We start from the raw sequence: 14680 nt of genomic DNA, 5'->3' as shown, positions 1-14680 counted from the left end.
TGTGTGCATGTGTATATATCTGTATGTACATGGGTGTGCTTTCCCATGCAGGGCACTTATGGAGGCTGGAAGTTGGTGGAATGTTGTCTACGTTGCTTTTTCACTGTTTGTTTTTATAGATAGGATTGTTCACAGAACTTTGCAGTTTTGGCTAGACCAGCTAGCCAGAGAGTCCCTGAGTAAACTCGTCTCTGCCCCAAGCACTGTGATTACAGGTGTGTGTGTGTGTGTGTGTGTGTGTGTGTGTGTGTGTGTGTTCATTTCTGGCTTTTATAGCTTCAGGAGAACCAAACTCAGATCCACATGTTTGAACATCTCCCCACCTCCCACTATGTGCATTTCTGTCAGCATTCTAGTCCTCAAAACCCCCAACAGAGTGGCCCATTAAGCTGTTTGTAGCATTCAAGGACCTCCCTAGTCAGATCCCCAAACATCTATTCCCTTCCACAAGCCGTCTCCAATGGCCTGCAAAACACAGGGTCAGGTTCATTACAGCCGTGGCCACACTTCTCAGTAGCATTTTTTAAGGGGGGGGGTGTTCTTTAAAAAAAAAAAAGTCTTATCATGTAGCCTTGGCTGGCCTGGAACTCACTGTGTTGACCGGGTTGGCCTGGAACTCACAGAGATCTACCTGCCTCTGGGATTAAAGGTGTGTGCCATTATGCCCTGCCTCTGTAGCAATTTTCAAAGTTAGTTGTTTCTGTCATCTCTGTGACCAAATTCCTGACAAGAGAAACTTTAGCCCATGAGTATAATAGTGGCATGAATGTTATGGGGGTAACCAACTGCTTTTCTAAAAACTGGATTTGAATCCCACCCCACAGGAGGAAACATATCTGCATATGTCCGACACTCCAAATCTGGCCAGAATCCCTGGTCAGAAAGAAAGCTCACAAGTCCCGGGGGGTAAACCTGCTACTATTATTTTGCTAAATATACAGAGCATCAAAATGCTTCTTTTTTTTTTTTTTTTTTTTTTTTTTTTTTTGGTTTTTTCGAGACAGGGTTTCTCTGTGTAGCTTTGTGCCTTTCCTGGAGCTCACTTGGTAGCCCAGGCTGGCCTCGAACTCACAGAGATCCGCCTGGCTCTGCCTCCCGAGTGCTGGGATTAAAGGCGTGCGCCACCACGCCCGGCCAAAATGCTTCTTAATTCATCTCTCTCCACTCACAGATTAATACAGCTCTCAAAACTCATCGAAGAAGTTTCACTGCACAATAGACAGCAGCTGACACAGGACCTCAGAACTGTCCAAAGTGTAGAGCACAAGTGTCTTGTGAGCGCACAGCCACAGACGTGACAGCTATGCCACACCCCCACACTCCCCAAGGCTCATAGACCCCCCAGCAAAGGTCTCCGGAGCCAGAGGCTGAGGAGCGCCAGCGTGAAACAGTGTCGTCTGGACACGGCAGAGCTGCTGCACCCATGAAGTCACAGCAGGCGTGACTGCTCGCACCGGATCTGCACCAGATCAAGCCAGTCAACCTTCCAGCGCCGCCAAGTGTGGAGTGGAAAGGACTCGTGAACTCCCACCTGGCTGAGGAATAATTGACAGTTGGTGGCTTCTGGGTGCGGGGGAGGAGAGTCCATTTTCTTTAAGGGTGTGGCCCCTGGGAGGTTGGCTGATGGCCCTGAACCCAGAAGTGTGTGAACGGCACAAATTGGAGTTCATGGGATACAAGTTTTTTTTTGTTTGTTTGTTTTTTTTTTTTTTTGTTTTTGTTTTTGTTTTTCAAGACAGGGTTTCTCTATGTAGCTTTGCGCCTTTCCTGGAACTCACTTGGTAGCCCAGGCTGGCCTCGAACTCACAGAGATCCGCCTGCCTCTGCCTCCCGAGTGCTGGGATTAAAGGCGTGCGCCACCACCGCCCGGCGGGATACAAGTTTTTAAAGAGAAAAGGAGAAACTGTAGGGAGGGACTGTTTATTTGGGCTCAGCGTTCAGGAGCATACACCCCATCATGGTGGGGAGGCATGGTGAGTGGTGCAGCTCCTCCTCTACCAACACGAGGCAGTTTGCTCACATCTCAGCAGACCTGGGAGGAGAGAACGCAAAATGTTGGGCATCCCGGCCAGGGATTGTTGTTGTCATAGTTTTGAGACAGAATTTTCTCAATATATCCCATGCTAGTCTGTATTCACCGAGTAGCCCAGACTGCCCTCAAACTTGAGATCCTCTTGACTCAGCCTTTTGAGCGCCAGGATTAGTACCCACAGGTGATTAGTACCCACAGGTTCTGGGGATGAGGATATAAGATGTATACATTAGGTGGGTGACTGGTCTTTCCCACCCCATCACATCAGCTCTAGAGAGAATGCCCCATTGGCTGTGCTTCTTAACATTATTGCGTGTTTGCTGTGGAGACATGTCCTCATGTCTCCAAAATTCCCTAGCATCAAACACGTCACCTTCCCCTCTTGGCTCAGCAAATCTCCACTTCCTTTTTTTTTTTTTTTTTTTTGTCCAGACAGACACATCATTTTCTCCACAGCCCCCCCTCAGGGCTATCTTTGACCTTACAAGCTCCTTCCTTTCCCTGACACCACCCACCCACTCACCCACCCACCCTTCACATGAGTCACCAAATCTCAGTCTCACAGTCCCAGAGCAGAAGGGAAACTTCTCATTTCCCTCCTCACTTCCCAGGGATGAGGCTAAGCCCTAGAGAGGCAGAGACATGCCCTGGCTACCCAGGGCAAGGCAGGACAATAGTCCGGGCCCCTGCAACCTATTCCTACTGCGCTGGCCATGCAGGTGGCTGAGGACAATGTTCTCTCCATCCTTAGTTCTGTCTCTGCTGCTCTCTTCACAACCTTGCCTTGGGCTTCTCTCAGGAAACCACAGAAGCCTCCCAGCGGACTGTCCGGTCTTCCTTTTGGCCCACTCTCCTTCAGCTCTCTGCTTCCGTTGTGACTACCTCCGTGACCAAAAGGCAAGACCACCTTATTGGTGAACCTTTATCGAGGATCTGTGCTGTGCTAACTTTTGCGAGATAAGCCAGATGCAGGCCCGGCCTTCAGTCACAACCTGCTGCATATTCTGCAGAGGCCTGGCATTCATGCCCCCCCCCCCCCCCCGCTTTTCCTGCCACCCACACAAATCCTCTGCAGCCCCACAAGGCCTGTGTCCACCACAGTTAGATGTCTGCACCTTTAGGGTGCTGTCCCAGGTAATCAGAATGCCCCGCCATTCCCATTCCCTTGAATCCTGGGCAGTCTTTACTGTCTGTCCCTGCCTGTGAGGCCTTTCATACTTCTGGTGTGTGTGTGTGTGTGTGTGTGTGTGTGTGTGTGTGTGTGTGTGTGTGTGTGTGTGTGTATGTGTGTGTGTGTATGTGTATGTGTGTGTGTATGTGTGTGTGTGTGTGTGTGTGTGTGTGTGTGTGTAAACCGCCACTCCCCTCTCCCTCCTTCCACCCTACACTAACTTTTTTTTCTCTGCCACTGCCCATATTTTCTGGTTTTAGCTCCAACCAGCAAGACCGTCTAGAAATGTACATTTACTTCTTTTTAATATTTGTATTAGTTATTTGAGAATTTCATACACCATCCCCTCCCCTACTCATGCAACTTTTTTTCTTCTTCTTCTTCTCCTTTTATTTAACCCATCAAGACCAGTCTGTGCCTTCCACTGGAACGTGGTCCACTTACCAGGGGCCACACAAGGCAGGCCTCGTGTTTGCCCAACTTTGCTGCTGGGGTCGCCAGGCCCTGATCTGGACAGGGTCATGTTTGCTTTTTGTGGAGGATACTTTTTCTATGTGGAATTATCTTGCTTATTGCCTTAGTTAGCTCTGAAGGTTTTTTATTGTTTTATTTTTATTTTTTTAATTTTATTTATTTTTATTTCATGTACATTTGTATTTTGCCTGCATGTATGTTTGTGTGAAGGTATTGGATCCTCTGAAACTAAAGTTACAGGGCAGTTGTGAGCTGCCCTGTGGGTACTGGGAATTGAACCTGGGTCCTCTGAAAGAGCAGCCAGTGCTCTTGACTGCTGAGTCATCTCTCCAGCCCCCATACTATTTTTAAATCATGTGAGTATTATGCGTGTGTGTGTGTGTGTGTGTGTGTGTGTGTGTGTGTGTGTGTGTGTGTGTAGGTGTGTGTAGGTACCTGACGAGGTCAGAGGCATCAGAGGCATGGATTACAGACATCTGAGAGCCACCTGCCATGGGTGTTTGGAGACAGTGTGGGTCCTCTGGAAGAGCAACAGGTGTTCTTAACTGCTGAGCCATCTCCCTAGACCCCTGTCCTCCTCAGCTTCACTTGTCAACTTGACACTGTCTAAAGTCAGCTGAGAGGAAAGCCTGAATTGAGTAATTGCCTAGATCAGATTGGCCTGTGGGTATGTCTGGGAGAGACTGTCTTGGTTGTTAATCGATTGACACCCGAGGGTCCAGCCTGCTGTAGGCAACACCATTTCTAGGCAAGTGGTCCTGGGCTATAGAAGGAAGCTAGCTGAGGCTGAGTGAGGGAGTGAGCCAGCAAGCAGTGATGAGCTCTGTCTTCAAGTTCCTGCCCCGCCTTCCCTCAGTGAGGGGCTATGTGACTTGGAAGTGTGAGTCAAATAAATCCTTTTTCCTCCCTTGGTTGCTTTTGGCCAGAGTGTCTTATCATAATGACAGCAAGGAAAGGTGAACATTGAGCTTGTCAGAGCTGTATACGGTTAATGTTGCATCCATAGGGCCATCACCACCTCTGAGAATTTGGAAAAAGGAAATAAGACTTCCCTGGAAAATAAGGTTATCATATTTAGCAAGTAAAAGCACGGGACACTGGGTTGAGAAGTAGCCCAGCAGTACAGCATCACCTTAGCGTGCACAGTGTCCTGGGTTCCTTTGCTAGTGCCACCAAAATGGGAAACACATGAAAAGTTTATTCACTTAGAATTTCAGGTGGGCAAAATTATTTTTGTTTTTAGTGCAAGTATACCCTGTGAAATATTTGGAACATGTTTATACCAAGAAATCTTTAATTATTTATCTGGAATTCAAATGTAATGGAGAATGCTGTATTGTATCTGGAAACCCTTAGAAAACCCAACTTTAACCAAATAGTAATGTAAAATAAATAATAATAATAATAATAATAAATTAAAAAAAAAAGAAAACCCAACTTTAAAATTATTAACACATGTGGGTCAGAACAAGGAACTGGAAGTTACCTGCAGTCAAAATAAGCCCTTCAGCAAGGTTTCATTGTACTTGGAGTATATCAAGAGTATATTTACAAAAACACTTCTAATTTCCTCTTGGGTCTTAAGAATGTGCCAATCCGGGTTGGTCAGCAACAGAAATGGAAAGTCAAAGAGACAAACTGATCCTGGAATAATGGATTCCAGGGCTGGCTCAGCTCCAACTAGAGTCTTACTGTGTTTCGGTTGCTATCACAGACATCCTTTGGCAGTATACTCAACAAGCTTTTGTGACTCACTGCAGAGGCTGAAAGTCCAAGATTGGGGTGTCAGCATGGTTATGATCTGGTGAAGGCCCTCTTCCTCAGTGCCAGATGGCCAACTTCTTGCTGTGTTCTTATATAGTGAGTGTCTTGGTTTGGGTTTCTGTTGCTGTGAAGAGACACCATGACCGTGGTAACGTTGTTTTGTTGTTATTTTGTTTTGTTTAGGTTTGGTTTTTCAAGACAGGGTTTCTCTATATAACAGTCCTTGCTGTCCTGGAACTTTTTGTAGACCAGGCTGGCCTTGAACTCATAGATGTCAACCTTCCTCTGCCTCCCAAGTGTTGAGATTAAAGGTGTGCACTACTAATGCCTGACATTCGTGGCAAACAACTCTTATAAAGGAAAACTTTTTTTTTAAGATTTATTCATTTATTTTATGTGTGAGTACTCTATTTACATGTATGATTTTATGCCAGAAGAGGGCATCAGATCACACTAGAGATGATTGTGAGCCACGATGTGGTTGCTAGGAATTGAACTCAGGACCTCTGGGAAAACAGCAGTTTTTAACTATCGAGCCCTCTCTCCAGCCCCTAAAGGAAAACTTTTAATTGGGGCTGGCTCACAGTTTCAGAGGTTTAGTCCATTATCGTCATGGTGAGAAGCATGGCAGTGTGCTGGCAGACATGGTGCTGGAGAAGGAGCTGAGAGTTCTACATCTTGATCTGCAGGCAGCAGCAGGAGACTGTGTACCACGCTGGGCTTAGCTTGAGCATAGGAGAGCTCAAAGCCTGGTCCCACAGTGACACACTTCCTCCAACAAGGCCACACACCTACTCCAACAAGGCCACCCCTCCTAATAGTGACACTCCCTATGGGCCAAATATTCAAACCACCACAGTGAGGAAAAAGAAAGAGAAAGAAAATAAACAAGATTGAATGATGAGGGCTGTAAGGACTATCCAGCAAATCCACAGCCTTTACACAGAGTGCTTGTTGCAATGTGCCTTCCCATGCCTCCTGGGAACATGTGCTCAGTCCCGGTATGTGTGTGTGGTGGGGTAAAGGGGGAACAGATGGCATTAGGGTCTCTTTAACACCATTTTCTCTGGGATCTTGGGTGATTAAGATGAGACTAGTCCATTCTTGCTGTGCTGGGTCACTGATGGTTACACCCAAAGTCAGAAAGTCAGTTTTATCCCAACTAGTACACTTGGAGCCACGTGTGGTGATGCACACCTTTAGTCCCAGTATTGGGAGGCAGAAGCATGGGGATCCCCATGAGTTTGAGGCCAGCTTGGTCTACATGGTGAGTGCCATCCCATCAGAGATACATCGTGAGACCCTGTCTTAAAAGAAAAGGAAAAAAAAAAAAGAAGTCACAGCTTCCTAGTACATTTGCATTTTCGTGTTCCAACAAATGGCATAACCCACTTCTTTAGGGTGTAAGTGCACAGCACAATTTTATGTAGCACTTCTTGGGGGCTTCCTCTACCTAATGCAATGCCCATAGCAGCATTCTGTCCCAGCTCCAGAGGTAAAGGCACAGACTTAGGTTTCCTAACCCTGTTCTTCCACACAGCCAGGAGGGGACACAGTTGAGACTCTGCTGTACCTAAGGCCTGCTTCTGCTCTTCCAACCACCAGGCCATGGAGGCAAGCTAGAAGAGCTTGAAATGTCAACAAATACTTTGAAAGTAAATAAGCTTGAGGATACTCCAGATAAGGAATCCAAATATCGAGGAGGAAGAACATGACGTCATTACCCCTTTCCCACCCAGATCCTTGTATAGAAACCTAATCAGGACCAAAGCCTTCTTACAGCCATGGCTGCCCATGTAAAACAGAATGTTCTCGAGTTTGCATTTTGTAGTTATCTGAGTTACCATTTAAAATATTTTCCCCAGGAGGTGTGTGTATAAGTGAAATGAGGTCTAAACGGGAGCGAATGTAGGAGGAGCCGCAGGGAAGGAGGAGGGAAGTGATTTTTTTGCCACCTGCTGTTAGAGCTGCTGGGCTCTCTGGACTGTAACTGAAAACTCCCTGGGTGCTTTTGTCTCATTCAAATGTGAATATCTCAGCTCCTGCCAGGGAACACCCCAGGCCGGAGGGCTAACCACCCCAATGACTCATGTCAACAGGCCCTTCTGTCAAAGAGTACTTCTCTAATTAGGCTTTGTGACCAATGTATCCAGCCACGAGACTGTGTCATGAGGCCTTGTGGCTACTGCTAGCTTCTTAGCTAAAAAGGCCCTGATGACTGCCAGGGCACCAGGCTTCTGCCACACTGCTGTTATAACCATGGTTGGACCATCGCTAATCCACAGGTGTGATGTGCTCTTCTCAGGATTTACTGACCTCTCCATCCCCCTGTTCCTCAGAGCTTCTTATTGTTCATTTTCATTTGGGAACAAGGACACCAAGTGGCCCAGAGGTAAATAGCTTGTTTGAGATGAGCCACCAAGGACCTGGAAGGGTCTCAGCTTGAACCCAAGCCAACCTCTCACAGGTTCCGTGTCCCATCCATAGGCAGTGCTGAGGCCTGAGTCTCAGGAACACAGGGAAATAGGCCGGTTTCCTCCTCACAGTGCCCCACCCAACAAAACCATGGGGAGCCTGCACCTTACTCCCTCAGGGCCCCTGTAGGTACCTGACTGGCTGGCTGGGGACAGCAGTGACCCAGAAAATCCAAAGGCATAGTGTCCAGTGGCAGAGCCAGTGTGCCAGCAAAGGGTCCAAGCTGTACTGTGACGTCATGTGTTGGGCACCTGCTGCTCCTCCAGTTGCTGCCCTGGGCCAGTCTAAGTCCACAACTTAGCCCCAAATATTAGTCTTTTCTCACCAACATGGAAATATCATTATGGCTTAAAATACAAGAAATAACCAGCGTTATATATGTACATCCATAAAATTTGTGATGCAAATTAATGTTTTTATTTATAATTTTTCGTGAAATTATGTAATTTATTACTTTTCTTCTTTTTCCTCTTTTTTTTGTTTTTGTTTTTGTTTTTTTTTTTTTTTTTGCTTTTCAAGTCAGGCTTTCTATGTGCAGCCCTGGCTGTCCTGGAACTTGCTCTGTAGACCAGGCTAGCCTCAAATTCAGGGATCTGCCTGCCTCTGCCTCTTGAGTGCTGGGATTAAAAGCGTGTGCCACAACTGCCTGACATAACTTCTTTTTTTATTTACAGTGCTGAAGATCAAACCCAGCAAGGATGCAACAGGATCCTGGCAGTGGGACCCTCATGAATAGGATCAGTGCCACCATAAGAGACCCTAGAGGGGCTGGAGAAATTGGCTTGCTTGAAGGTTAAAAGCATGTGATACAGAAGACTCAAGTTTGGTTCCCAGCTGCACATGTAAGGTGGCTTCCAATTGCCTGTAACTTTAGTGCCAGGGGACAGGACACCTCTAAATGCCTCTATGCACTCACATACACATAACCCCCATATACATAGTTAAAAACAGAGACCTTAACATTTTTTATTTAAAATAGAAAAATAAAAGACTCCAGACAGTTAGTCATTACCTATGAACCAGAAAGTGGAACGTGACCAGACACCAGATACCAAATACCAGCACTTGCCAGGCAAGCCCTTTACAACTGAGCTACATTCTCAGCCCCCAAATATGTATATTTATATAGAAAAATAGAAAATAGAAAAATAGTGTCATAACATGCATGTGTTTTGTAGCCCTCGTTCACACTCACTATATAATGGCTATACTTCATATCAATAGGAAGAGGTTTATATAATTAAAAAAATTTTATGTGCACTGGTGTTTTGCCTGCATGTATATTTGTATGAGGGTGTCAAGTACCCTGGAACTGGAGTTACAGATAATTGTGAGCTGCCATGTGGGTGCTGGGTCCTCTGGAAGAACAGCCAGTGCTCTTAACTGCTGAGTCATCTCTCTAAGCTCCCTATATAATTTTTTAAAGTGTATAGGTTTTTAAAAATATAAAGCTAATGAATGCTAACTGCAGAAGAAATATAAAATAATAATAAAATATAAATGAATAGCACAGAAAGATATTTTACCAAATATGCATATATCCATGTTTTTATATAAATAGCACCAAATTTATATATTGTTTTGAAATTTAAAAATATTTTTCAAGCCAGGCATGGTGGCACATACCTGTAATCCCATCATTCAGGGAGGCTGAAGCCAGAGGGTCCTAAACGTGTGCCAGCCGGGCTACATAGCAAGATGCCATCTCAAAAAGCCAAACCAGAACAAAACAGACATTGGAGACCTTGGGGACAGTCTTCTGTGTTACTGCAGCCTGAAATCAGTCTTTCTAATGACTACAGAACCTTCTGTGACATTATGACTTGATTGAATTTGTTTACCATGTGATCATTGTCTATTTCTCAGAATTATAAACAGGGCTGCAGGGAACATCCTTCAACTCAAGAGCATTGTTCTCTCTGGAGTAAGAAGTAAACTGAAAAACTAGAATGTGTGATTTGCGAGGTCCCATATTGTCCCAATTTTGTTGAGAAAGAAAAAAAAGCAAACATTTTTCTGGGCAGCAGTACCAGGATGGATTTTGATTGTGTTTTAGCTTTCTCCTGCCCTTTCCTAGTGTGCCTTCCTGTCTTCTTTCATGTTGTTGGCTGAAGTAGAATTTTCTACATTGCACAAGAAGTATGCTTTCAAACCACCCTAATGTCACATCTGGTGACACACCTTCTGGTTTCCTCTTCATCACATTTGTTTCCATTCCCTGCCCCAGGGTGCGCAGAGCCTGCAGGCCAGTGTCTGATTTAGTAAAGGAGAGACAACCCCCCACCCCCACCCCACCAGCACACACAGAGGCATTTGATGGGGGCGTTAAAGACTGCCTAAAGAGTGAGCTGCAGGCAGGGTGTGGTGGCTCGTGGCATTAAGGCAGCTTCCTCAGACCGTACAGCTTGCAAGGCAGTCCCTGGTACCACATCCCTGGGACTAGGTGGTTTTCAGCTGGTGTGGGAGAAGGCTTGGGGTGTGCCCGGGGCTAGGAAGAGGAGAAGCCCTGCCTTCTGCTTCCGGCAGGTGCTACTGTCTGGATTGGCTCTATACCGGCCTGGCCAAAAGGAAGCTGGCTGCTGCTGCTGGGCAGCAGGCTTTACCCGCCCCCAGAGAGTCCAAAAGGACACGGAGGACGTGTTGTGCGGTGTTTCCATAGAGGTCACACAGAGAGTGGGCGGCCGCTTTGCGCTTGCTGAGTGCCGACGCTTCCTCTTTCATCTGAGCGCCTCGTTCAGGCCAATACCTTCCCACTCACCTTAGAGACAGAAAAAAAGAGGAACCTAAATAAAAAACTGAACGTTCAGAGGAGTTGAGTAGCAGGGGACACTGTGCCGTCACTCTGAGCCACAGCTGGGGAAGTCATTGGGGGAATCATGGTCATCCTCCAGCGGGCACAGGGGCCACTGCCCCGCAGCTCACTACACCCACCCATCCACACACCAAACCCTGAACTTTTTCTTTGATTCTGTGTGTTTTGTTTCAGGAGATGGGTTCTTGTTACACAGTCTTACTAGGCTAGCCTGGAACTTGCTGTGTAGCTCAGGCTAACCTCAAGCTCCTCCTGCCTCAGTCTAGGAGGTGACATTCTTTAAAGTAAAAACTAAAGGGTGCCCTCGTTCAATCTGGGTGGCTGTATTCATATACAGTATATATGTATGTTTCCAAATTTATATCTAGATTACAGACACGCGCATGTATATGTGTGTGTCCACACACATACATCGGATTGTGTGTGGCAGGTTTTAGAACCTGTCAGAGGCACAGAAAATAGCTTGCCTCATGCGGCATCAAAGGATGACTGGAGACCACAGCACCCAAGGGCTCCCTGACTGCTCAGCAATCTGAGCTTGCCCTCAGATAAGCATCTATTTTCCTCCAGTAAACAAAAGCCGAAGAACCAGAACACTTGTTCCAGGAAACGGTAACTGCAGTCACAAGTCATCAATAATAAAGGAGAGAAAAATCCTCTTTTAACTTAATGGACTAAAAGATATCTTGCTTTTCATTTTTGCTAATGGCCCTTGTCCCTGGGCGCTCCCAGAGCTGGCCCATTATGGAAGAATATGGCCTCGGTTCGCAAGCAGGGCACGGTCCAAGACATTAGCTGTAAGTTAGCTGTTTGGGACAAAAACTGTGTTGTGTTGGATTGTATGGTTCCTCTGCATGATGCTGTGTGGCCCCTGTGAGATCGGGAGTTCTAGGCCTAAGAGGACAGGTTCTCAGCAGTGGAGGGAGAAGACAGGTCAACCCCTGTTCCTTTATACACAGCCTTCACTTTGAGCATAATGAAAAGATAGGTTAAGATTCATTTTAATCAAGTAATTATTTCCTATCTTCTTGCCTCCCAGTTGGTATAGGGTGCCAGGGTCCTACTTTCTGCATTGCGACACCCTCCTCTTATCTGCTGTACCCCCTCTAGGCTGTTGCCCTGATTGGGTAGGCTGTAACCCTAAATTACCTACCTGTTCCTGCTTCCTAACCAAGCAAACTTTCGTTTCCTTGGGGCAGTGGATATCAGTTACTGTTCTGAGAAAAAGAAAAACATAGCAGGCATGAATTCCCACTAGGGGGCAAATGGTTAAGAGCCTCTGAACCCTCATAGTGTATTCTCATGTTAGAAGAGGTTAGCTGGCTGGCTGTGGTGGCTCATGCCTTTAACTCCAGGACAAGGGGGGCATAGCAGAAGTGCCTTGAGTGCGAGGCCCCTCTGGGCTTTCTAGTAAGTTCCAGGTCAGACTGAGATTCAGAATAAGAGTCTAACTTAAAGAATAACAAAAAAAAAAAAAAAAAAAAAAAAAAAAAAAGCCATAAAATGCGTTGGTTGTGAGACTTGAAAGCTGTGTGGCAGGATGGGGATGAAAAGTAGGGAGTAGTGGGGCTGGAGAGACGGCTCGGCAGTTCAGAGTGTGTACCGTTCTCACAAAAGACCTGAGTTTGCTTCCCAGTCCCTACATCTATCGGTCCACGACCACTCCATGGGATTGGATGCCCTCTTCTGGCTTCCACAGGCATCTGCACTCATGTGCACATACCTACCCACAGACACACGCATACACATAACTGAAACAAAACGAAACAAAACAAAACTAGGGATTTCAGACTCAGACTTTTGGGCCAGTGAGGTGACTCAATGGGTAAGAGTACTTGCTGTGCATGTCTGCAGACCTGAGTTTGATCTGGGAAGAGAGAACACTTCTCCTGGCCTCCATTCATGTGCCACTGCATGAGCACCCACCCATGTACAGCAATAACAATTTTTAAACAATTTTTTTTTATAAAAAGATTCAGATGGGGTGACTCAATGCAGATGCAAGAGGATGGCCAACTTGGGCAACATAGTGAGTTCCAGGCTAGCCTGGGCTAAAAACAAACAAACAAACAAACAAAAAAAACAAACAAACATGAAAAAGATATCTCAGTGGGTAAGGGCACTCAATATCAAGGCCTAGAACCTGAGTTTGAGCCCAGAGCCTGCATGATGGAAGGAGAGAACCGACTCTCTGAAGTTTGTCCTCTGACAATCATATGTACGTTGTAGCACACACCTACACACGCATGTGAGTACACATACTAAATACATAACTTTATTTTACAAGTTAATATTTTTAAAATTCAAAGGAAGAAAGAAAGAAAGAAAATTCAGACTTCATCCACATTTGTGGAACTCTCGGGCGGTTAACTGCCTGCTGTGTTTTTACATCACAGTCTGTTGGGAAATTACCCTTTCCTGGGAAACCCAGGATGGCCACAGGAAAGACATTCCCACATTCACACTCGAGGGCCTCCTCTCAGGGGAGGAGCTGGCCCTCTGCCAGTTTGCCTCTGAGAAGCAAGGCATGGTGTATAACCCTGCACATGGAGTCCCCCACCAGCCGTTTCTACCACCAAATGATTCCTTAATAGGTTGACAAGCTTCTTCACATGCCTCTAAGACGTTAGAACAGGAAGAAAAAGACGCAAGTATGGCAGAACAAAATTTGAAAGGCCGTGTGGTTCCTATTCAAAGAGAGATAAGACGTTGAACCTGTGAAAGGAGACAGGGTGTGTCTTTGTGTGTTGGAGCTACAGTAACAAAATACCATGGGCTGGGTGTTCCTCATCGTTCTGGAAGTTGGGGAACTCAAGATCAACATGCTGGCATGTGTTGTCTGTCGGCTCCATTTTCTGGCTCATAGGTAATATGCAGCTCTCTGGTGTCTCTCTTACAGTGTCACAAATCCAGCTCTTGAGGGCTCCTCTGCCATCATCTGCTCACCTCCTGTACTACTCATGTCCCTGACAGCTGTGACCAAATGCCTGACAAGTGGATCTTAAGGACAACTTTATTCTGGCTAATAGTTTCAGGGGACACAATCCATGTTGTGGTGGGGGAGGCATGGCAGCTTGAGCCAGAGGCAACTGGTCACATTGTGTCCGTAATCAGGCAGCAAGGAGCTATGAATGCTGGTGTTTGGCTTGGCTTGATTCAGCCCAGGACCCCTATTATGTCATGGTAACTACCCACAGTTTAGTCAGGCTTTCCTACCTGACGTAACCCAATCAAGAAACTCCCTCACAGATGTGCGTGCCCAGAGGTCTATTTCAAAGGCGATTCCAAAGCTTGTCAAGTTGACAATCAAGACCAACTATCAACTTGGCAGAATTCTACCTGACTCTGCCTTTTGGAGTGCTGGGTTTAAAAGTGTGCACCATCACACCTGGCCAAATGCAACTTTTCAATAGCCATATTGACATAGCATGCAACAACAACAACAACAACAAGAGTAGCAAATTTAAAGATGGTGTGATGACACCTACCTGTGATCTTACCATCCAAGAGCCTGAGGCAGGGAGATGGTTGTGAGTCTGGGGCCAGCCTAGACTACATAGTAAGTCCCAGGCCAGAAGTGGTGCTAGCCCAGGTAGGGACGAATTCCCTCAGGTGATGTCAACCGCATAGTATACTTTGTGTTGCCTGGCTATAAGGAACCATGAATAATTTCTGAACACTTATTGGCAAGACTGTTTGTCTGCAATGGTATGGATTAGTTATTCTGAAATTACTCTCTGAGTGTCTTGTACCACAAAGCAGTTAAATGCAGAATCAAATTATGAATAACGGGAGGCAGACTTTTCATTACTAGGGGAGGGAGTAGTAGTACATATGGAAAAAGGAAAGCCAGCAGGAACACTGTGGTCTTCAGAGAGCTTGGTAGGAGTTCCCCGTGTAGGTGTCTTATGACTAGATTTGCTTGTTTAGAAATACACTCTGGAGTATTTAG

This window comes from Peromyscus leucopus, chromosome 8b (genome assembly GCF_004664715.2).
Source record: "Peromyscus leucopus breed LL Stock chromosome 8b, UCI_PerLeu_2.1, whole genome shotgun sequence".
In the NCBI taxonomy this organism is placed as follows: Eukaryota; Metazoa; Chordata; class Mammalia; order Rodentia; family Cricetidae; genus Peromyscus; species Peromyscus leucopus.
This window is presented reverse-complemented; position numbering follows the sequence as displayed.